The sequence below is a fragment of the Orcinus orca genome, chromosome 5 (assembly GCF_937001465.1).
Source record: "Orcinus orca chromosome 5, mOrcOrc1.1, whole genome shotgun sequence".
Lineage (NCBI taxonomy): Eukaryota > Metazoa > Chordata > Mammalia > Artiodactyla > Delphinidae > Orcinus > Orcinus orca.
Genome location: NC_064563.1, coordinates 7,036,520 through 7,062,606, shown reverse-complemented (window position 1 = coordinate 7,062,606; position 26,087 = coordinate 7,036,520). Strand labels below are relative to the sequence as shown.

General features: G+C 39.0%; 1 protein-coding gene across 4 annotated transcripts in view; it reads right to left on the bottom strand.

Annotated features, from left to right (window-relative positions):
* ZNF385D (zinc finger protein 385D) overlaps positions 1 to 26,087 on the bottom strand; it is a 940,592-nt gene that overhangs the window by 352,511 nt on the left and 561,994 nt on the right. The window lies entirely within an intron of this gene.

Below are 26,087 nucleotides of genomic sequence, written 5' to 3'. Positions count from 1 at the left end.
TGGTCGTCCCCAGTCCACATACTTTGGTGCCTCACCCATAGGAAGTTTAATTATTATAACTATTATCATCAGGGGCAAAAAAAAAAGAAGTGAAGATCCTATATAACAACACACTGAACTCAAATATTTAAGCTACTGCTCTGCTTCTCAAAGCATTTGGTGTCTTATTTAAGGAGATGAAGCATTCCTACAAAAATATAAGTTAAAAAAAAGGTAGTATAAAGTAAATGACAAATGAATAATCTAGGACACGTATGTAAGGGCTTGGTAAAAGATGAAATTATAATGGCTTCAAGGCAAACCTGGAAAGCTGCAGAGAAGAGGTGGCACTTAAGTTTGATCTTTATTATTGGCCCAGATTGATAAAATGCAGACACTGGCAAATGACATAAAGCAAGGGTGGAGTTGTGAATGGTAGGTCTGGGGGACAAAGAAACAACAAGAGCATTCAAGAGGAAGTTTCATGAAAGATTTTCATGCCAAGTGAAGCTGGAGAGGAAAACACAGAGCCTACGTTGGAGGTGACCTCACATCCCAGATTAAAGGGTTTGAAGCGACACGTGATGCAGGAAGTGTCTACTGAATGCGTATGTGAATGAACCTTAAAGTGTTTCCAAGGACAGAAATGTAATAATATGCCTCCCAAGATATTTGGTGACACCCTACCATGAGTTAATACATCTTGTAGAGCGGGTTGAGAGATCTTATACGCTCCAGAGGTTTCCGGTTTTTCTTAAAATAAAATTCATTTATGGTTTCCGGGCAGCAATTTGAGGATCAGCCCTCTCCCCACAACAAATGTGCTTGCGAACCAAATGGAAGAAGAAAACAACATCATATTGAATTTCTTCTTTTGCTTTAAAAAAAAAAAAGATATTTCAAGGTAAATTGAGTACAGGTCAAGTAAAGTTGGATGCTTCAGGTCATGGACATTCCATTTTTATATAGACCGTGATAATAACGCTATAGAGTGAGCACAGAGACAATGCAGTGTGCCCCCAACTTTGCATACATTCACAAAGAAATTGAAAGTGCTTCCAGGTGTGCATAATTCTGCACCTCAAGTCAAATACAGTAGATGGAAATTTGTTCGGCTTCCTCTGTCAAATGTCTAAAACACATGAAGGAAATGTGTAAAGGAAAACAAACAATTCCAGTTTCAACATTCTTTTAATTATATCTCAGTTTCAATCTTGGCTTTGCTCAAACGTAGAAACAATCCTAAGGGCTCATCTCTGATCCTTTCGGTGGATAAAATGACCGCATGTGATTTTTTATCCTTGACTCAAAAATGTCAGTCCTGGAAATCCACAGTATTTATCACCATGAACACCATTTAACTGTGGCAGTACCCAAAGGAACTCTGCACAGCCATACGTGAATACAGCTGAAGGAACTTAATTAATCTTGCTGTCACTTCCATGATGCTTTTCATCAGTTTTGCTGCTATCTGATCAAATGGACTTCTCTGTATTGGAAACGGCTACCCACAGCCTCTTGGAAAAGCATTTTCAAAAGGTAAACAAAGGCTCATCTTTGTGGTAGGGAGCTTTGATGCAGACAGACATTATGGTTGCTACTCTAACGTGGAAGTAACCCTCACATTTCCTATTTACGATTACAAAATCACAGAAAACATAAATATCTATTCTGTTCCCAACCGCGAAACTGCTTTAAAATCTATACACAGAATATGTATTTGAAATAAAAGGTCATGTTTTTCTTTCTATTCTTTTCATGAATAGTGATGCTTAATTCATTATCATGAACTGTACTAACAAGATACAGTATAGAACATAATGCATAACAAATCTAGACGTTTTCACCGACCACCGGTAAGCCGATGAAAATTGGGTTTAACTGATACAGCAAAGCAAGTGATCATTCAATGACAGTACCGGCCCTCACTGTCAGTCATATTTTGGAACGATTGGTTTAATACATGTATATTTTAAGTATAATTTTACTTATATGCTGTTTTTGCATTGTTTTCTCAATGCTGGCCATAATTTAATTTACTAAAAAGAAATTGGAATGATTTTGTAAAATGTCATCTCCTTTTGACCATATGAAAGTCAACTCAGTCCTGTGGGATAGCCACAGAGAACCAGAAAAGCAACTCACCAGTAGCTCAACATGGGCCATTCCCATTTTGGGTAGAGCTGACCTGAGCAACTAATAGGATGCTGTTGACATGACCAAGGTGTGACTTTCAAGATGAGGTCATAAAAGGCAAAGCGGCTTTGGTTTCTTTCTCTTGGATCACATCCTCTAGGAGAGGGGACTTGCCCTGCTATGAGGACACTCAGTAAACCCTACAAAGAGGGACACATGACAAGGGACTGAGATTTCCAGCATTTCTCCTAGCATCAAGTTTCCAGGCATGTGAGTAAGCCACCTTGGAAGTAGATTCTTCAACTTGGGTCAAGCTTTCAGATACCTGCAGCTATAACCGACATTTTAAATGCAACTCACGAAAGACCCCAAGTCAGAACCACCTAACTGAGAAACTCCCAAATTCCTGACCCAGAGACAGTGTGAGAGATGATAACACTTATTGTTCTAAGCTTCTAAGTTTGGGATTTTAAAAAATATGTCAATAGATGCATCATGCAGCTTTATAGTCTAGTTGTAACAGTGGGACGTTACAAGATTAATTAAAATGATGACAGAGTGATATAGAGCTCAGCTGAGATAGACATAGGGCCTTGGAGAGGTATGTATCCCTTTGGGTTTTGGTTTCTTAATGCGTGAAATGATGGAGTGGGAATGAGTGAGGGTCACCAATGCAAGAGTCTCTGGATAGACGTGAGGAAAGTATTGATAATATAATTGCATGGGGTGAGCTAGATGTCTGTTTATAGAGACTGTTAGAGCCTTTGGAGGATTGACAGTGTGTGTCAACGAGTGCCCATTATTTTGCTTCAACTGACCAGAAGCCATGAGGGAATTCGGACCCAATGTTGCTAGATTCTTCCATTTCTCCCCCACCAAGTTTTTACTTTCTATGAAGAAAACAGTATCCACTTGTTAAAATCTTTCATGGAACTTCAACTTGAAGCCACATTGTTTTAAAATTATGACTTTTTTGTTTTATTTTAATTATTTATTGGCATATAGTTGCTTTACAATGTTGTGTTACTTTACAATGTTGTGTTACTTTCTGCTCTACAGCAAAGTGAGTCAGCCACATGTATACATATATCCCTTCCCTCACAGATTTCCTTCCCATTGAGGTCACCACAGAGCACTGAGTAGAGTTCCCTGTGCTATATAGTAGGTTCTCACTAGTTATCTATTTTATACATAGTAGTGTATATATGTCAATCCCAATCTCCCAATTCATCCCACCCCCTCTCCCCCCTTTGTTCTCTATGTCTATTTCTGCTTTGCAAGTAGGTTCATCTGTACCATTTTCCTAGATTCCACATATATGTGTTAATATACAATATTTGTTTTTCTCTTTCTGACTTACTTCACCCTGTATGACCGTCTTTAGGTCCATCCATGTCTCTGCAAATGACCCAATTTCGTTCCTTCTTATGAAACATTTTCTTTTTCCCTTCTTTTGCATTTTCCGATATCTTTAGGATTTTATTCAAGGGTCTCTGCTACTGCATTCAGCTGTTCCAAACTGTTCTCCCCTTCCACCACTCTCTCTACCCTTCTCGATCTCGTGATCAAATTTCTACCTTTATCTACCAACTCATATTCCTCTCTGTCTGGTATCACCATCTCCCCTGCATCTGGCAGGCCCTTCTTCATACCTTGTTAACCTACTGAAATGCTGCTCATCTTTTTTTTTTTTTTCATTGAGATATAATTGACATAACATTATATTAGTTCAGGTGTACAACATAGTGGTTTGATATTTGTATATATTGTGAGATGATCACCACAATAAATCTAGTTAATATCTGTCACCATATATAGTTACAGAATCTTTTTTTCTTGTAATGAGAACTTTTAAAAAAAATTTATTGGATTATAGTTGATTTAAATGTTGTGTTAGTTTCTGCTGTATAGCAAAAGTGAATCAGTTATACATACACATATATCTACTCTTTTTTAGATCTATTCCCATATAGGTTATATGAGTATTGAGTATTGAGTATAGTTCCCTGCACTGTACAGTAGGTCCTTGTTGTTTATCTATTTTATATACAGTAGTGTGTGTACATTAATCCCAAACTCCTGAGTTATCCCCGCCACCCCCCAGCCCACGTTTCCCCTTTGGTAACCATAAGTTTGTTTTCGATTACCTGTCATCCTTAATCGTTTTCTTTCTTTGTTTGTTTGGTTTATAGGAGAGATTTATCTGAAGAAATATTATGAAATATAAAACAACATAAACCCTTAATCTCCACTCCTACAGTGGTAGATTTGATATAATACATAATAAAAAAAACTTTAAAAATCCAAAATGCACAAAGTACTGCACAGTTTGATCACTAAGTCATTAATTGACCAGCAAGGATGAGCCTTCTCTAGGATGGTTGCCAAGTTCATAATTAGTGACTAACTTTTTTTATGCCTTGAGAGAAACGTGATTTATCCCTTGATAAAGTTCCTTGGTATGTCTTCCTGTTTATAATGTGAAATCTCATTTGGAAGAATTAATATGTCTCGTTTATTTTATTGCCACTGAGTGTTCTTATAATGCCTGCCCATGACACACCTCCCAGATCTCCCTAAAATGAGAATTGTTGCTCAGCTGCTAGGAATGCTTCAGACAGAAGGCCTTCACCTGCCAGCCTCTTTAGGTGTTATCTCAGATGCTGGGAGCTGCGTTGCTAAGCTTTCTCCCCCTGTGGTGGACCACATCAGTGATCAATGTGGAAATAAACATCCTGGCCATCTCAGACCAATTTGGGACAATTTGGTGGAGTTGGGCCATTTAATTGCTAGAGCATCCAAAGCTGTCTTTGGACGTGCATCCCAGCTCAACTTCTTTTTCTCTCTAGTCGAATTCCTCTTCTCCCTCCCACAGAGCCAAGCCAGAGTGCTCCCAGATAAACACTCTACCTGCTAACCTTCATCTCTGTCTGTTTCCCAGAGAACCCATCCTGTGACACTGTCATTGAGGAAGTACTCAATATATACTTGGTGGTATAAATTTAAGTCCCAAGTACCTAAAGGCAAGCAAGACTAATTTCCCAAAGAAGACAGTATGCTGATGCCCCAAGAAGCCCTTGAAATTACTGGATAATTGAGAAAGAAAACCCGCCTTTTCTCCAGAGACTTGTTGATTTAGGAATTAATGTGAAGAAAGGAAAGCTCAGAATTTAAATGAATGCCCTGGTCCGTGTACTCTGTCTGAGTAATAGTGATGGCTCAGAGCTGTCAGGTCTGCCAGGAGATATTCAATCATGATGCTCTCCTCTTTCTTTTCAAGAAAGGTAATCACTCAGCATTTTATCTTTTCTAGAAGGTGTCATTATTTTTAAAAGACAATAAAAGTTTCACAAGGGTTTCTAGGTAGTGGAAAGTTTTCTCTTCACCTTCAATAAAAAGGAACAAGAAAAAAAAAAACTAGAGGAGAAAAAGACCCTAATTAATCTGAGCATGAAGAAATCCATTAGCTTTAAGGAACTTGCATAATTTTGAAGTATAAAATTGCTTGGGAGATCCTTTTAAAGTGAGTAATTTATCATGCACTTTAGTATCTAAAATATACATCACATATTTTTGAAAATAATGTTGCATTAGTTAAATAACCAGACCAGTTTTTCTGGAGGGGAAAAAAACAAAAAATATATATATATTTCACCTTAGTAAAAGCTGTTTGGAGAGTCTGCTCTAAAGAAACTGTCAGCAATAAGACCCCCTGAACCTCTGATGGGCAGAAAGAGAGGTTGGAGAGGACTCTGGAGAACATGACGTCTACGTTGAAGAGTATGGAGAATTTCAAATTAAAGAAAAATAAAGGACAAGTATCCCAGGCATAGTTCACAGCAGGTGCAAAGGCCCAGAAGAAAAAAGGAGCATGGGGACAGGAGGTAAGAGAGGCAGAGGAAAGTGGTACAGAATGAGGGACGGCAGGTACCTTGGAGGCAGTCATGACCCTGTGGCAAGGATGCAGAAAACCACAAAGCGTTTAATCAGGAAAGGGATGGACTGTATGCTTATTGATTTAATAGGTACTAGAATAGTGACCTACTATGTATTGCGTGGAAATAAAGCACTCATATAACCGTGCGACTCTGAGATCAGCATATGCAGAAATGCCCTAAATCTCTGACGTAATTCCCGCTTTTCCTTGCTCGGGTTTTCTGTCTACATGTCATCCAATGAAACGTAGTAGACAAGGAAAAAAAAAAAAAAAAAGACGTTTTGCATGGCTGGGCTTGTCTAGTTGAGAATCACCAATTCAGCCAGTTTCAGGGTAAGTCAGCTTTTTCAGCTGTCACGGGAGCTGAGCATTGAACACAAGAATGAAAACTGAACGGTTGATTGTTTGACAATTGACCCAGATGAGCCTTCAGATGATGGAGTCAGTGTGTTGGCTAGATGGGAGTCTGTAATATAATTACCTATCGTATATGCATAATGTATACATGTATATGTGATACGCGGAAGAATATAGAAAAAGTGAAACTTTGAGGTGTATACCACAAGTTTTTATGTTTATCTGCCAGTTGTAGTATAATTCTACATCTCTGGCTCACATGCCCAATTTGTAAAATTGTTTACTCCTCTCCTGCCTTCAAATTTCCTAAGTAACATCTCTCACATTATGGGTGACCCTGTTTTTGAAGATCCTCAAACAATAAAGAGTATTCTGAGACTGTCATTACCTATGGTGGCCTCAAGGATCTGCAGTGGCCACGAGTGTCTTGTTTCTTCCATAAAGTTTCAAAAACGAGTGTCTGTCTAATCACAGTAGTATTTTCAAAAGATCAGCAGGTTATTGCATTTATTTCTGAGAAATAAAGGCAGCCATTTCCTAAATGTTATGTATGTATAGCAGCTACACAATATATATATATGTAATGTGAGTATGTGAGATTTCACTGTCTTAACTTTCCTAGAGATATAAGCAAGGCGTCAATCTTGATGGGAAATATAGGGAATTTGGACATATTTCAAGGTGGTTGCCAAGCCATCCTCCTCTCTGGGGAAGTTCCTTTTCCATATGAAATATGCAGGTCTTACTCACCCCTGGACGTGACTGATTTGATTACGGTGGTCTCTGAATAGGATTTTCTGAGACCTATGACTTGTACGGCTCAGCTTGAAAAAATGAACCAAGACAATCCTGTTTGTTCTTGAAAACAAACTAAGAGATGGAGAAGGAACTTGTCAATTGGTGATGGACCCTGGAACTAGGAGTTCATATAAACTTAGGCCTTACAGAGTCCAGTGCAAGGTGGATAAGCCCAGGAAGGTAGAAAAGAGGGGAAGAGGCAGAGAGACAGAAAGAGAGCAGGCAAGCTGTATGTTGGATGGAAAGAGAGGCTCATTCTTATAGGGTAGGATTTGGTTATTCAATGGTTTCTTCTCACGGGCACCTTTCAAATGATTTCATTTTTCGCCTTGAGGTAACTTTAATAAGTCTCTGTTCCTCCAATAGTAATAATCTCTTATCACTCCCTTAGTTAATTGGAAGAGATTCCGGAGGCTGACACTAGGGGGCGTCATGGTCAAGTTCTGTACTCTAGCCTTTTGACTATTTCTCCCAAAGAAGAGAAAATGGCAGCATCGCGAAGAAGAGAAACACAGTGGTCTAGAAAAGAAGGAAAGCAACAGTCAGGCTGGAGGGAATCAAGGGTATTCAGGAAGTGAACTAAGAGTGGTTATGGGATGATAATAATGGTTTCTAGAAAAATGACAATAGCTTCTAGGTCTCCAGAACAAAGAGCTATTCTCTTCCAACCTTTATTTTCCACCAACATTTTGTGAAGATGTGCTTGTGAACAATAAGAGTAAAGGCTTTTGACTCCTAGGGTTGATACGTAGCCTGTTCTCCTTATGTTTTTATGTATTGTTTTCCTGGTAATCAAGCCTCTTTTATTACTAGAGTGATGAAGAACATTGAACTTTGTCAACTGGATGACTTCCTATCTGTTGTGAATGAGTGACATGCCTACTGAAGTGTTAGAACTCCAAATCATGACTTTGGCCCATGTATCGAGGCACCGTTAGCACCCTTTCTAGAGATGAGTTTGAGTTTGGGCATATTACTGGCCACGAGTAACATGGATTCATTGATTCTCTCTGTTATCTCAATTTCTGATGGTTCACAATAGATCTACCAGATTTGCTATAAGATGCAAATCTCAGCAGAGATCCTGCAGGAGAACAGAGAAAGTCTTATTAAACCACTATGGAAAGTCCGTTAGAGGATGAAGGATAACAGATAAATAAATAATGAGGTCAAGACAAGTAATTTAGAATAGATGGAATTTGAAAGAAGGTATATTAAATGGAGCAAAGGTGGAATGAAAGGATAAAACAAGATAGAAGGCAGGATAAAGTGTTGGAGACCCTTGAAGTCAAGAACACATAGTTAAAATTGTATGTACTAGAAAAACTGTCTGGAGTTGAACCAATGTACTTGAAAGGATTTGTGGTTATGGGTAAACAGGACAGCCAGATGAGGTTCTATTAATATAAATCTTATCTAATCCAATGCTTGATTCAAGTTGTGGGCTCAATAACCACATTTAATGTAGCTATCAAATATAAGATCTTTTCACATCCAATCTTTTTTGTTGTTGTTCATGAAACGTGGCTAGAGCCTGTGTACAAACATCCCCCCACACACATACGCACACCACAACCACTTGTGTCTAAGCCTAAATTGAAACGGAAATGTGATCCGTTGAGAGCCTTACAGTAATCACACTTCTGAGGGGAATACTAGGACACTGTGAGACAGCCACCTTTAAACAAGGCTGAAGATACACACGTGTTTTAGGCTTGTATAAATATCCTACAAAATATATTTACCTTTTCAGCTCAACTCCCTCCTGTATTTGACAAATTTCGCATATTCTTGACCTCCAATCTCAGACATCACTTCTTCCAGAGCACCTCATGACTGCTGATAAGCGTCCACACGCTTCCTCAGCACCCTCTCTTTGGTGATAATGCATTTGTTGTAACTGTCTGGACACTCGCCTTCACGAGACTATAAGGCAGATGCCACGGTGAACTGGCCACTGTACCTCCAGGGTCTAGTGTGTGGTTCATGGTAACTGTCCAGTACATACCTGTTAAATGGGTGGATGGATGTGTGGATGGATGGTAAGTGCAGAGACAGTTGGGGTGGAATGTGCCGAATGGACAAAACAGACAAAAAGAGAGGAGGGAGGAAGGATAAGATACCGTGATGTGAGTATATGACAGTTGTATCAATAGATATTTGGATAACAGATACATACGACCTTTCTTTTGGAACATTTTAGTAATGAAAGAAGTGGACTCTATAATGCTGGGTTAGGGCACAAAAGTATAAATGGTAGCTTTATATCACTATGAACACCCACTGAATATCCAATGGACTAGCCCTTTACCATAAATTCTAGCCGACAATGAAAAGAATACTTGAATTTTTACATTATTACAGTTTGTTCTAACTATCCACATAAGTACATTCTAAGCATAAGAGGATTATACGAACATATACTTGTCTCTCATTTCTAGCCTTGCTGTATGTAATAAAAGGTCTCAAAGGGAGATATCTTAGTGGGCTATGGAGCCCCTGAGGTGGCTGAGACAACCCCCAGGGCCATTCATGCCTTGTGACCTATGCCTGCATTCTGGTTACGGGCAAAGATGAAGGATCTTCTTGAAGATAGAGTCAAGACCCATTTTATAACCAGAATTGAGCATTTAGAAAAGAGTGACACACTATGATTAAATATACAAAAAAGGAAGGTGCTAATTAATAAGAACTTATTCTTAAAGTACTAATTATTTTCTTGCTACCTTCTATTTCCTCTTTATCTCTATTTAAGGAAGCAGAATCGATGCACAATTAACAGGTTTGCTCAAACCCGGCAAGGTCACCTTATGGAATGAAACTCTAAAGAAAGTCTTTCTTTACTACCCTTTTCCCAAGGAAGAGATAGGAACTTGCAACTTTCTGCATCAATTTCAACCTAAACACAGTTTTCTTGAGGCTTTGATCACAGCGTGTGGTGCATCTATGCTTGTGTGCCCTCCTTCACTGGACTCGTGCATTCCCTGAGGGCAGAATGTTGGCATCTACGGTTATCTTACTCATGTCTGTGCTCCTGGCTCCCACGATAATGTCCACAGTGAGTCTGCAAAGATGTTTTTAGATGGGTAAATGAAGGAGTGAATGAAGGAACACAAGAGGAAGAAGAGTCACCATTGACCATGTGTCTGGACATCTGTACATTTTCCCTGATGAATCTCTGGAAAAGAGAGTAAAGACATATTTGAGAATGGAATTTTTGCCATGAGAAGTTGTTGTGTTTGTTGTTTTGCTTTGTTTATACCCCAAATAGTAATTTATCATTTTAAGATGGGAAACTTCTTTTTCCAGTGACTGATATCCCACTGTTCCCTATCTAAGACCATCTCCATTTCCTGATATTATTTAATCTGAGGAACGGAAATATTAGATAATTTGTTGTTCTTAGGAAACGTAACATCAGAGGATAGGGAGATGGGAAGGCTTAAGGGTTTATCCAGGCCACTGGGAGCTCCTCAACAAAACTTCCATTTTATGTCCTTGATATTTATGTCATTAAAATTTAGAGTCCCTAGGGCTTCCCTGGTGGTGTAGTGGTTGAGAGTCCGCCTGCAGATGCAGGGGACACGGGTTTGTGCCCCGGTCCGGGAAGATCCCACATGCTGGGCCCGTGAGCCATGGCCGCTGAGCCTGTGCGTCCGGAGCTTGTGCCCGGCAACGGGAGAGGCCACAACAGTGAGAGGCCAGCGTACCGCACAAAAAAAAAAAAAAAAAGTCCCAGTCATCTGGACAGTGCTGGACAGATATTGCCAAATTTGAGGTACTTATTTTTTATTATTTAACTACAAAAGTCCTATAAATCGCTTTATTCCTAAATATGGTTTTATAGAGTTCAGGTGTAGAAATTCTATATATCTTAATTAATGTGGTGGTCACGTGGGTACATTTGCCAAACTAATCGAACTTTAGACTTAAGAACTGTATACTTTTTATTAAATCATATCCTAAAGAAAAGAGAAATGGAAAAAAATAAATGCTAAGCACACACATACACACAAAAGAATTGGATTGGGTAAACATGAGGTTGAAAGCTGGAGTTAGCTATATGATATGGTTAGAAAATAAAAATCAAAATGAATCTTAAATTTCTAATGGACTTAAAGTAAGATTGTTACAAAAACCAGGGGCGATGGGTCCCTCAGGCTTTGGCAAGACATAATGTTATAATAGAAAAAGCATGACTTTGGAGCAATCCTGACCTAGGATTCAATCCAAGCATTGCCATTCAACAGCTGTGTGACCCCATGAAAGTTACTTAACCTTTGGAGATTCATTTCATCATCTGTAAAACTGGGATGATAATCTCTACTTTGCTTTTGGGTTTTGAACAGTTGGCTTATATAGGTGCTAAATAAATAGCTGCTATCATTATTATCCATCATCTTAATAACATCATTTTAATTTCTGCAAATTTAAAAGAGTTACATGAACATGAAAGAGAAATTTACTATTTTGTGCTTCCATGCCTGGCCACTTCAGGCTTCTCTAGTCTTCTCCTCCCCAAAGTGAGTTTCTCTGTTAAAAACAAGGGTCAACAAGAAGTAACACGTTTAAAAAGAGAAGCCAGTGGGGACCCTCTGATGGAAGCAAGAAAGGGGAACTAGGAAGTAGTGACTCAATTCCATGGTCTCACAAAGCCCAAAGGCTTATGAAAAAGAAATAGCAGTTCCCAGGAAAGATATTCTGGTAGGTTCAGAGCTGGAATGGAGTGGATTGATTAGAAAATATTGAAGAGATTCTGCTGACTAGCTGGATAGATGATGATGGTGCTGCTATGACTGATGAAGTGGATATGATTAGGAATCATGTAGGATTTTGATGTTTCCAGTCCAGGACCTGTCATTGATATGAGCACTTGGGGAACTTTGAAGATGCCCAGTGAAGGGGGAGCATTAACAGATTTGGTTAAGATCTTCGTGGTACCTTTGAAACAAGGAAATAAAAATAACACAGACAGTTGAACAAAGGATCTGAAACAGAGGGGACAGATGGAGGCCAGGGGTATGCTGGGAAATATGTAACAGCTGACTCTCCAGTGAAACAAAGCCTTGATTTGTAGCATTAGCCACTCTCCATGGTTTAAACACTCCCACCAAGGCACCCATTTCATGGCATCGATACAACCAACAGAGCTTCCAATGAGATGTGCACAGTTGGCTCTTGCAAGGGGGTGCTAAGCCAGTTTCATCACATAAGGGGTGATTCTAGACACAGGAAACAGTCAAAAGCATAAAGAGTTTGTTGAAAGTTGAGTAAATTCCTCTGGCTAAGGGCTGGCTTTCGCATATCATTTGCTTCTATTTCACCTGTGTTTCCTTTTATGTGAAAGTTTTCGTGCAGGGTCGCTTAGTATTTTCAGAAAGAATTGGCACTGTTCCTTAAAGCAGCATAGAGTATTCATTATTGGCACCTGCAACACCTGCTACTTCCCAAGGTCATCAGAATGTTAGGGTAAAGGAAGACTGTTCCTTCTTACTTAAAAAACCAGGGGAAGGAGGGCACGTGAATTGCTTCCATGGCCCTACTATCTCTAAAATACTCTGAACTCTCAATGAACCTGTTTGCACCTATCTGAAGTTTGTATCTCTGGCTGTGGCCTTTAGCAAACGGGACCTTATATGTTATCTGATTTCCAGATTTGTCTTCTACAATTTTATCATGACCGTTTTGGTTATTTGTGCATCTTTTCTTCCTCCCTATATGTTTTCTGTTTTGGTGTCTCCAGAAATTGTTTTTATACTGAAATACTTGAGGTTCTTAATGACAGGGGAATCATGAATCATTTTCTTATTGATACAAGAAAGTGATTCTAGAGTATATTTTTGGATTACCTAGCTAAAAATAGTGTACATTTCTTTCTACAGCTCATTTTTTAACAGTAACACTTTTCACTAATTATACAATTTGGGAAAATTAATAATAATTTTACTCCTGTTAAAGAATTTGGAAAATTCAGAAAAAAAGTAAAGAAGAAAATAAGCATCTATAATCCCATACATGAATGTTATAAGAGTACTATTTCCTTTCAGCTAGTCAACTTTATAGCTTATATTGACAATATATATTATGTACATATTAAATATTTTATACTATTTCTTTGTATTCTGAAATTTTGTTTAATATTATACTAATCAACGTCCTCCCCATGTCATTAGATTCTGCAAAATATAATCTTAACTGTTGAACTCCTCTGTCATAAGTGGGCCTATTTAAATATTCTTCTATTTTTGGACAGTTACATGGTTTCCAAGTTTTCATTATTGTAAACGGGATGGCAATGGACATCCTCTTCCATCAGTTTTTGTGCTTATTACTCATTGTTTCCTTAAATAAAGTCCTAGAAATATGACTACTGGGGTAAAAGGTAAAATTGCTGCAAAGAATTTCAGTACGTAGCGCTCAATTGTGTTCTCAAATGGATTGTACTGATTTACAATAACATTGGCACTGTATGTGTCTGTTTTCACTCCATCATCACCAGCGTTGACTCTTCACTTTAAAAAAGGTAATATACGTGGGTGTGTGTCCGCTTGTGTGTATGTGTATGTATGTATCCCAGAACAAAGATTACGATTGGCATTTCATTGTCATTTGCATTTATTTTTCTTTTATCAAGATAGGTTAATGTTTTCTGTGAAAAAAAATGTGTGTGTGCATGTGTGTGTGTGAGAATTTCTCTTCTTATCCCTTTCTCATTTTTTAAATTGATGTTTAGCATTTTACCTTACCTAAGGAATTTGATGTAACGTGCAGGTAACTGAAATAACAAGCTTTAATTGAACTTCTGGAAATATAATTTCTAAATGGAGCATCAGAAATTACCATAAAAGGGAAAATAAAGTGAAATTATGAAAAGGATATTTACAAATCATAATTATACAAAGCAAAAAGAAACATTATCCCTTACAGCTCTGAGAACTCCATGAGAAAGGCGTATTTACTACCTTTTTGGGCAGATACTGAAGGTTTCTTCTTCTGTCCATGAATGCACTTGGATTTAAAGACCAGATTCAGAAGGCTTTCCAGCTCCCTTCCCATAAGAGCTGCAGAGGAATCCTTGCAAACAATTGCTGTGAACTTTAGATATGATTTTCTAATTCTCCCTTGGCCCCCAAACATGCTACTTCCTCAGTCTTTTCACCACATGGGATCATGTTGCCAATAATGTCTTTGGGATAAATTTGAATTCATCAGGCTTGACTTTAATTACATTATGTAAACTAGCAAATGTCCCCAGTAGGCTCTGAGGGAATAGCTTCTGTATGCAATTGCAACATCCTGTTTTATTTGAAATATTTGTATTTTGATAATCCACTCTGACTCCAAACCCTTTTTTGATCTCTGTCAGGAACTCATTTTCATCACATCAGCCTGAATTTATTTTCTTTCTTTAATAAATATTTGCAAAATTTGCATAAGTTCCTTCCCTCTAGTTCACATCCTCCCCAAACACCTCTCTCTTTTCCGCCCACTGGGGCAAGATGGAGAGCAGAGATGGGCAAAGCATCCTGTTTTGCAGATTATCCCAGCACCACGGAAGTGGACATACCTCAGTTGACTTCTGAATAGAAAGTATTCTGAGCATAGGGAAGAAATAATCAAGCAGGGAAAGAAGAATCATTTGAGACATTCCACAGACTCTGCACTTAGGTTCATTATGTCTGTGACGTTGACCATACAGATCCCCCACTGTAGATTGCATCATTGGTCCCCAATTATTTTTTCACATCTTTATTGGAGTATAATTGTTTTACAATGGTGTGTTAGTTTCTGCTGTATAACAAAGTGAATCAGCTATACATATACATATATCCCCATATCCCCTCCCTCTTGGGTCTCCCTCCCACCCTCCATATCCCACCCCTCTAGGTGGACACAAAGCACCGAGCTGATCTCCCTGTGCTATGCGACTGCTTCCCACTAGATATCTATTTTACATTTGGTAGTGTATATATGTCCATGCCATTCTCTCACTTTGCCACAGCTTACCCTTCCCCCTCCCCATATCCTCAAGTCCATTTGCTAGTAGGTCTGTGTCTTTATTCCCGTCTTACCCCTAGGTTCCTCATGACATTTTTTTTTTCTTAGATTCCATATATATGTGTTAGCATACGGTATTTGTCTTTCTCTTTCTGACTTACTTCACTCTGTATGACAGACTCTAGGTCAATCCATCTCACTACAAATAACTCAATTTCAACTCTTTTTATGGCTGAGTAATACTCCATTGTATATATATATGTGCCACATCTTCTTTATCCATTCATCTGTTGATGGACACTTAGATTGCTTCCATGTCCTGGCTATTGTAAATAGTGCTGCAATGAACATTGTGGTACATGGGTCTTTTGGAATTATGGTTTTCTCAGGGTATATGCCCAGTAGTGGGATTGCTAGGTCATATGGTAGTTCTATTTTTAGCTTTTTAAGGAACCTCCATACTGTTCTCCATAGTGGCTGTATCCATTTACATTCCCACCAACAGTGCAAGAGTGTCCCCTTTTCTCCACACCCTCTCCAGCATTTATTGTTTGTAGGTTTTTTGATGATGGCCATTCTGACTGGTGTGAGGTGATACCTCATTGTAGTTTTGACTTGCATTCCTCTAATGATTAGTGATGTTGAGCATCCTTTCATGTGTTTCTTGGCAATATGTATATCTTCTTTTGGTCCCCAATTTTTACCCCTCCCATATTCATGCCCTTTGCCATGTAACTATGTTGTTCCTCCTTCAATGGGCATATTAGATTTCGACTCCTGCCTTCTATTGGGCTTGGGATCAATTTCAATTAATAGGATGAAGTGTGCCGTATTTCAGCCTAGCTCTCTTACGCCTCTGGTATGACAATGACATATACACAGCTATATATAAAATAGATAACTAATAAGGACCTACCGTATAGCACAGGGAACTCTACTCAATACTCTGTAATGACCTATAAGAATGACGTATAAGGGAAAAGAATCTAAAAACTAGTGGATATATGTATATGTATAACTGATTCACTTTGCTGTACAGCAGAAACTAACACACCATTGTAAATCAACTATACTCCAACAACAACAACAAAAAAAAACCTGCCCTGGCAAGCCTATTGGTCCAAGGAGAATGAGAGACATGTGGAACAGAGATGACTCAGTGGGATTAACACCCATAAAGAGAAGCAGGGCTGCCCCTCGATCACAACCTGAAGCCAACCCGCCCAGCTGAGCCACGCCTAGATCAGCTGAACCCCAGCCAACAGGCAGCATGTGTCCGAGAATAAAGATAACAAGTCACGGCTGTTTTAAGTCAACGGGATGGTTCGTTAAACAGCAGTAACAAACGAACAAAATACCTTTAGAAATGTTAGCCACGTATGACTTACACACTCAATGCAAAAATGAAAAAATTTAAAAGCTCCTAAGTTAGGAAGAAAGACAATCAGTGCCCCTCATTTTAAGAATGGTGATGCACACTTTGCTCAGGTTCTTGTTTATGGCTCCTGAGATATGCCTCCCACTGGAAGCATTTTGTTTTTTCATTTTATTGAAGTATAGTTGATTTCCAATGTTGTGTTAATTTCTTCTGTATAGCAAAGTGACTCAGGTATACATATATATATTTTTTTCATATTCTTTTCCATTATGGTTTGTCACAGGATATTGAATATAGTTCCCTGTGCTATACAGTAGGACCTTGTTGTTTATCCATGCTATATATAATAGTTTGCATCTGCTAATCCCAAACTCCCAATCCATCGCTCCCCTAACTCCCCTCCCCCTTGGCAACCACGAGTCTGTTCTCTATATCAGTGAGTCTGTCTTTGTTTCATAGATATGTTGATTTGTATCATATTGTAGATTCCACATACATGGGACATCATATAGTATTTGCCTTTCTCTTTCGGACTTACTGCACCTAGTATGATAATCTCCAGGTTCATCCATGTTGCTGCCAATGGCATTATTTCATTCTTTTTGATGGCTGAGTAATAGCTGCTGGAAGCATTTCTGTTTATTGGCTTTTTCAGAAGCATTTCTCACTAAAAATAAACTTTTTTTCCCTCAACACACTTATCCATCCCTCTTCAAAGCTCCTCCCAACTACTTCACTCTTTTCCTACCCACAGAGATGCAGAGAACCTGAGCTGGGGGTGGCGATGGTTGACTTCAGAAATCAAACAAGCCTTTCCATTTCCTTTTCATCTCACAGGGTAATCTAAACACTGAAGCTCTCCATAGTCAATCAGGCAAGCTCTCACTGCCAGCTCTCGAAAGATGCAGAGAAACAGTTTTGATTCAAGGCAGGGCTCATGACAAGCAAATCTACAATCAAGAAAAAAATATATGTATACCCATCTCAAATGAGGCAGAAAAATCACATCCCATGTCTTCTTTAATGTTTCTGACTTCTCACAGTAAAAAAGAGTATCATTTTTATAATTTAATTAAAAATAAAATTTAAAAATCAAATACAAACTCTCGGTTGTCCGTGGGGTGAATCAGTTTTTACCAAAATCAATAAGCCACTTGTGGCTAAGTGTTTTATAAACAGTCAGCAGACTCAAGGAAAAATACTGTGATGAAAAGATTATTTTAATAAAACAAAATGACTGTCTGGCACATGGTCTGGAACATTACTATATGTGGACCAGATACTATTAATATCCCTGTTTTTCTAAGGACAACAAACCTAGCTTGTTTCCTTAGGCAGAACTCAATCTTCCCTACACAGAACCAGGTTGGAAAAGAAGATTCTGTTAGCAAGACTCAGGAAGTGAGGATCTGATGGCTGACGTGTACAGAGGTATACGATTTGGCCTGGAGCGGAAAAAGATCAGCCAGAGTCATGGCTGCGACACGGGAAACGGCCTGGAGATTAAACACCTACACACATTACTTACTCAGCACCAGTGAAAGCCACCAACATCAGTGTCATTAAGCACCACTGCGTGTTTCAGGACAGAAACATTCAAATACTCTATTCTCTGTGAAACAAAGAGCCACCATAGGATCCTGCAGCCCCACTCTTAGGCATATATCCAGAGAAAACCATAATTCAAAAAGATACATTCAGGGCTTCCCTGGTGGCGCAGTGGTTGAGAGTCCGCCTGCCGATGCAGGGGAAACGGGTTCGTGCCCCGGTCCGGGAAGATCCCACATGCCGCGAAGCGGCTGGGCCCGTGAGCCATGGCCGCCGAGCCTGCGCGTCCGGAGCCTGTGCTCCGCAACGGGAGAGGCCACAACAGTGAGAGGCCCACGTACCGCAAAAAAAAAAAAAAAAAAAAAAGATACATTCACCCCAATGTTCATAACAGCACTATTCACAATAACCAAGACATGGAAGCAACCTAAATGTCCATCCATAGATGAGTGGATAAACAAGATGTGGTATATATATATATATATATATATATATATATATATACCATGGAATATTACTCAGTCATAAAAAAGAATGAAATAATGCCATTTGCAGCAACATGGACCTAGAGATTATCATACTAGCTGAAGCAAGCCAGACAAAGACAAATATCATATGATATCACTTACATGTGGAATCTAAAACAATGATACAAATGAACTTATATACAAAACAGAAACCAACTCACAGACATAGAAAACAAACTTACGGTTACCAAAGCGGAAAGCGGGGGGCGGGGGGGAGGGATAAATAGGAGTTTGAGATTAACAGATACACACTACTACATATAAAATTGATAACCAACAAGGACCTACTATATAGCACAGAGCACTATACTCGATATTCTGTAATAACCTATAAGGGAAAAGAATCTGAAAAAAATAGATATATATGTATGTGTAACTGAATCACTTTGCTGTACACCTGAAACTAACATAACATTGTAAATCAACTATACTTCAATTAAAAAAAAAATCAAGCAGATTATGCAAGACAAATTGCTTTTTATCTCAAGGATCATAAGCCCCAAATTGTTCAAATGTTTGTATTCAGAAACACGTCTACACAGCATATGGAGAAATAGATTTACTTTCTTCTAAAAGCTTTTCAAAAATGTGAGGAAAAAAATTAAAAAGGGGTGATTATTGCCTTTCTATAAATCGTATGGCCTAAAGCATAATATTTAATTATATTGTGAATATAATAAAAAGGCAATTAAATGTCTATTGTAATTAGTGAACTTAGCACATTGAGTTTATACAATCCCTCTTGCTGAACGTTAAAAAAAATGTTTTTTCTGACTTTAATTTCTACCTTGGAGAAAAAGAAAGGGGTAGGCAATTCACATTGACTGAGTACCTTCAGAGTAACATCCAGGTTACACACGTGAGTTCCTTTAACATGGTACAGTCAAGAAATCTATGGGAAAAGTGTAAGCAGAATATGAAGCACAGACGCATTTAGAACTGCAAGGTCTCAGGTATCTAGACATGTTTATGTTAGTTATGAGCATGGCCTTAGACTGAGCAGATTCTATATTCTGTGGAAAGGTACAAGGATCTACTAACTCAGTTACTCAAAATAATGTTTTATTTTTTTGTCCTCACTAAATATTTCCTTAGACTTAGTCCAGAAGTTAAATGTATATTAAAAACAAACAAAAACAGGCTCAGAAGAAACCCTGGTCCCACATGTAATTTCCAAGCATTGTCTTACAAGGCTGCCTTGCTAACTGAGCAGAATAAAGGGTGAGGTTACCTATTGTATGTGAAAGTGACTTGCAGTGTTTAGTATGTTCATGCACGCATGCATACAAAACCATCTGGATAGGAAATAAACCCTTCTGGAGAGTTAACACCACCACTAACAACTAAAACCACACAGCACTTACCATGTGCCAGGCATTACTCTAACTACTTCACTTCTATTAAGTATTTTAATCTTCCTAAAATTCCTATGAACAAATTTCACTCGTTTCAAAGGACAGTACCAGCTGAGCAGAGTGCTTGTGGCCAGAGGCTACTAGATGTAGGGCCCACTACCATTGCAACGTCTACCAGGGGATTCATGTCACACTTCACTGAGTTTTCCTCTCACATGTCACTCTCTTCCTCACTTACTTTTTTTTTTTTTTCGGTACGCGGGCCTCTCACTGTTGTGGCCTCTCCCCTTGCAGAGCACAGGCTCCGGACGTGCAGGCTCAGCGGCCATGGCTCACGGGCCCAGCCGCTCCACGGCATGTGGGATCTTCCCGGACCGGGGCACGAACCCGTGTCCCCTGCATCGGCAGGTGGACTCTCAACCACTGCGCCACCAGGGAAGCCCCCTCACTTACTTTTGTTTCTGTCTCAGCCTGTGTATTTTTCCGTCTCACTATTTTTGTATATATGGATATAATATACATTTATACTATTTATTGGTAGTGTTTATTTACTGAAAACACAAATATGTTCTCTTTTTAAATTTTAAGAGTGAATTTGCTGAGTGTTTACTTTTCCTTTCTCTTTGAATACTTAAGATCCAATAGGGACTCAAAGCAGTTCATACAGGGAAGTGCCAAGACACAGAGACCTTTGAATGTCCAGAGATGCAGCATTAGCGACCTAACATTTTGGTAGAGTAACCCACAGACCCCCAGGGAACTACTGCATCATCCTCAAACCCTTTTCCTCCAACTTGCACCAGATGAAACTTTTTCTGGAACTTTCTCCACCAGGTGACTAATAACAATATTCAGATATTAACAATAACCACAAAAACCAAGGACTTCCTGTGAGATCTATCCAGCATGGCTGCTGATGGGGTATTTCCAAAGCTCTCGTAGCAATTACTTAAGACATGAACATCCGAAGCGATCAGCTTTAGATCCACCAGACTTGAGAAATTTTGAGGCAATGATTTTAATGGATTCCCCCAAGTTGGATAGAGAAATTAAGAGATTGTAACAGAGAGGTAACTCAGAAGAGAGGGGTAAAGTCAGCTATACTAATCTTTCAGAAAATGAAAGAAAAGGGTACAAATAAACATGACGTCTATGAACAGGATAGCTATTGCTTTCTTTGAACGATTAAGACGGAAAAGAATGGACTTCAGCAAGAGAAAGAAATACAGTAACCGTGCATTTTCAGAGTAAATGTCCGATGGAATGCAAGGGTAGAAATCGAATGCTGTCTTGCCTAAATGGGACGGGCAGCCTCTCTGCGACTAAAATGGAGACAGCGCCTAAAATACGCCACAAATTCCTAATTCATTTCAACTCCCTCTAGGCTTCATCTGGAAGCAAATCATGAACAGCAAATACTAAATGTATCGAAGGCTGTGCCAGGGACTGTCAAGGTCTTACGTGTCCATGAGCTATAAAATATTTTGAGAAAATAATTCTTTAGAGAAATCTTTTTGAATAATGGTTCCTTTACAAGTGATGCGAGACAAATGTTTCGTGAGTCTCAGCTCTAATAGTCCCTCATCTAAATTCAGGCCAGAGAATGACTAAGGATTCCTCGCTGTTCCTGACCATATAAGCCAGACACCTTGAACAAACACTTAAGTCTTGTTATTATTATGACTCCTAAACTCAGAATACCAAAGGTTACGGAATCTAAATAGCATGGGTTTTAGAGGCTCCCTCTGTTACCAGACTGACAGAGAAAACCTCTTTTATTTTCCAGATTTTTAAAAATTGAAGTTTAGTTGATTTACAATGTTATGTTGGTTTCTACTGTATAGTGAAGCAATTCAGTTATACATATATATACATATACACATTCTTTTTAATATTCTTTTCCATTATGGCTTAACATAGGATACTGAATATAGTTCCCTGTGCTATACAGTAGGACCTTGTGGTTTATCCGTGAAAATTTCTTACAAGTACATCTCCAGCCCAAAGGTCAAGATGAATCAAATAATTGATGTCCCCAGCAATGGCATTTGACCCAGAAAAAAAAAAAAAAAAAAAAACTTTTGCAATAAAGTGAGAGCTGAAAGGGCTAAATGGGGATGGAATGACTAGCTACTTTCATCACTCCTCAAACTGATGAAAATTGCCTCTATCAATAAAATAGTCACCTCACTTTCTCAGCTTTCTGTCATCTCCACCAGGGGAAAGACTCATGTGCACCACCTACCCTAAACTCTCTGATCCTTCTCTTTGATGAAAAGGGACTCATTTCAGGTCTTGGATCAAAAACTGAAGCTCTCTCATCATCTCATGTCATGCACCATTAACATCATTCATTCTGAGAAGACATTGCCCTACTTTTCACGGAGGTCAACAGCTCCTCCTGTAAGAGCCATGCTTGTGTGCCTGTCTGTCTTCCGCACCTGGGCAACGCTTCGCGGTGCCTGACAGGTGGAGAGCACCATGGAACTGAGAAAAATGATCTGTCACCTGGAGGGAATTTAGGGACCAGAGAATTTAAATACACCTTTTTCAAGTGAGGAAACTGAGGCTTGGGGAAATAAAGAATTTTGTTCAAGGTCACTCAAGGCAAATGAGCCTCTCATTCAGGATATCCACCAAGACTCTGATCATTTTAATTTTCATACAATGGGCAGATCGTTAATTTAATTTGTATCTCCTTCTCCAACCTGTCGTTACCTTTAAGCCTCTCCAGATTTGCTGCGTGATTCTGAGCAGGTTATTTAACCTCTCTGAAGTTACCTTCTTATAAATAAAAATGTGCGTTATAATATACATCACTAATATAGCTCATTCTTCTTAAGATTGCTGGGACAACTAAAGAAGACAACACTTTTAGAAAACATGGTCTGTTACAAATATTATACGAGAAGTGTTTGATAAATGTTAGTTGCCTACCATTACTTTTTGTGTGAGGATGATAAAATGCATTGAAATAATGAATAAGTAGGTTAAGGTGTGTTTGAACACAGGATAAGAGGGAAAGTGGCACAGTAACTTGATTTAACTTCACACCCCGGATAATTAGGTCTACCTACTGGAAAATTTGTTATGCAGTTCTAATTGCATTCAGACTTGGTGAATCATGACTTCACTAAAACATTCATGCCTCACCTGCGTTTCCTACTCATAGCTTTGCTGTTTTGCTTCATCTTCATGATTAGTAACTGATCACTATTCCTCCTGATCTTTAGCTCAATATTTCAAGATCATCCTAGGAGAAGAATACCATATTCCATGGAAAAATTTTATTTGGGAACCCTCAGGTGTTGCAATTTTCTGGTGGTGTAAATAGATGGATACTGAAAATAACCTGACATATGAAGGACCTGGATAGGTAATGAAAAAGCCATTAACTCAAAGTTTTACGCGTAAAGTGTTTAGTTTGATCAGGGCTTTCATTAAATGATTCAAAATTAAGCGCTCCCCGAGATTCTCAAGCATTCCATCGGAGCAGTGTAGAGAGAAAAGCCTGAAAAGAGATGGTCCCTGAAAATCTCTCCGGTAGAAGGGAAAAGCACCTTCTCTTAGGAAGACACTTAGATGTTACTACACGTGACCATTTGGAAGAGCATTTCCAGAGAGGCCTCGTTGCAAGTAGACTGTCCCTCTAGAGCAGGAATTTTAAAAAGCATCTGCAAACATCTCAGACGCGCTACAGCACAGTTTAATGTGCAAGCACCAAGTGCTTGGAAAGTGCATCTCTCTCCCTTCACTCTGAACCAGCAATTTCTCCAGCCTTGTTTCCGCAGCGCAGGCTCCATCCCTGGGCCTTTCTGAGCAAAGGTACCAGCTAAAAGATGCTCTTCGCAAAAGTAAATAAATAAAATAAAATAGCAGCCCCGGATAAAGCCAACTGATCTTTTCCCTTACGAATCTGGGGATATTTTTGTGAATCAGGAAACATTCAAAAGCTCACAATATAGCTGGGGAAAAGTTAAGCCTTTCCTAAAATATCTTGATCGACACCCACTTCCTCTGACAAAACTAAAAATACAGCATGTAGGCAAGTCTTCCAGAAAGAAAGTTGTGGCAGTGATTTTTTCTTTTTTTTTTTTTTTTCTTCTTTTTCCATCAGACCTCAGAGACAGCAGTTCCTCTTTATCAGCGTTGCCAGACTAATTCGGTGGCAGCCGGGTCCTCTCAGGCACGGGCTTATCAGTCTCCTGTAAGAAGTTTGTCATTTCGTGCACTATGGGTATTAGGACCGAGTTACAGGGAGCAAATTCTGCCCAGAATAAAACTTTCAAAATCAGCCTATAGAGAGGAAGAATGTCATTATGGCTTCAAGATCCAAATATTTAAAAGGAAAACTATAATCCGCCATTGGATGCGTATTCTTAAAAGTGGAAATATTTCTTCCTAGCTAACTCTCAGTGTGGGCTACTGACTTACCTAAGATCTGTCTTTGGGTGTGACACTTCAAAGATACCAGCATAATCACATTAACCATTTTGTGGGTACCAGGAGTTTCTAAGGTGAAGGCACCTCTATTCTACGTGGCTTCAATATGGTTATTTAATATATAGATTTCAGATTAATGGAAGCTATGAAAGCATTTCAAACGGCCCCTCGGCATGTGGGATCTAAGCTCCCCCACCAGGGATCGAACCAATGCCCCTTGTATTGGGAAGGCATGGTCTTAAGCACTGGACTGCCAGGGAAGTCCCTCAAATAGTCCATTATTAAGTACTATGTGAACATACACACACACACACACACACACACACACACACACACACACACACAAGACTTCATTTCACCTTTATAAAATCCTTCTACAGCATGGATACCTTTATTATTCAAACGAAGAGGGTCACAGAGGTTCCTCATCTGTGACCTCAACATCACAAGCATAAATGGTAGACGTGGGACTCAAACGCAGCTCTTTCTGACTCTCCTTTCCCAGGATTCCTCATGAAGAACTTTACAAACTGCTCCAAATGCTAATGTGGCCCTGGTGACCGTACCAGGTTGTCCTGGGCACCCTGTGCAGTGGTCTGGCCAGAGATTTTTCTGACAGTCTCAGTCCAAGAGAGCCAAGCACAGCTTGAAAGTACATTACTTCTCCCGGGAAGTCAGTTTTTTTTAATCTTCATTGTTTCCTTTGGCATATTTCAGATTTTAAATATATACAATTCATAGGAAATGGGATATAGCACCTCCAGCAAGAATTATTCAAAAGGATTTAATCAGAAATTTTGCTCACATTCAGCGCCCCGAAACCACATAACCTGTCTACCTCAGTACATTATCTCTGAATCAATCTACGCTGGGCCATCAGGGAGGGAAAACAACTCTCAAATACCTCCCATTGTGCAAAAACTATGATCTGGAACAGTACGGCCTCAGCGGTGACAGAATAATAAGGCTGTTGATACTTTTCTGTTTGATGATTCGTAAAACCAAGTCGCATTGAAGTCATTTCATTTTTTTTTAAGCATTAAAGCTTTGCCATGTCTGTGGACATATGCTAATGAATGAAATGAACTAATTTCTTTTTTCTTCTGTATAAATGAACCTTATCTTTTAAACCAGAAACAAACTCCCAAGCTAAATCTCCAAATATATTTTCCTGGGTCCCATGTGAAGTAGCCCATTATGTTATTTCAGGACTTAACGCTACCATCACAAAAGAGAAAGAAAATTTTACATTTATTTAAATCTGATGATAAAACATAGTGGATTGAACACATGTTTATCTTCATTCTCGCCTGAAACCACACTTAAATGACAGCTAGGAAAAAGAAAAGCATAAATCATAAGGGCAAAGAAATGAGCGGAGACAACACCATATAAATGATGTGAACTCATCTTTGGAAGATAAAGAGAGCATGGAGGAAAAATACGTGATCAAGCGAAGCGGGGGAAGCTGAAAGTAAGTATCCACAGGAGATACGGATGAGAGATCAGCCTGCTGAACTTCCAGAACCTTCAAAAGCCTCGGGAATTGGAGCCATGAGGTTCCTCCAAAGGTGAGGGTACAAGCAGAGGACATTTCCTCCTCTAGCTTTTGCAGAAGAAAGGAGAGTTCA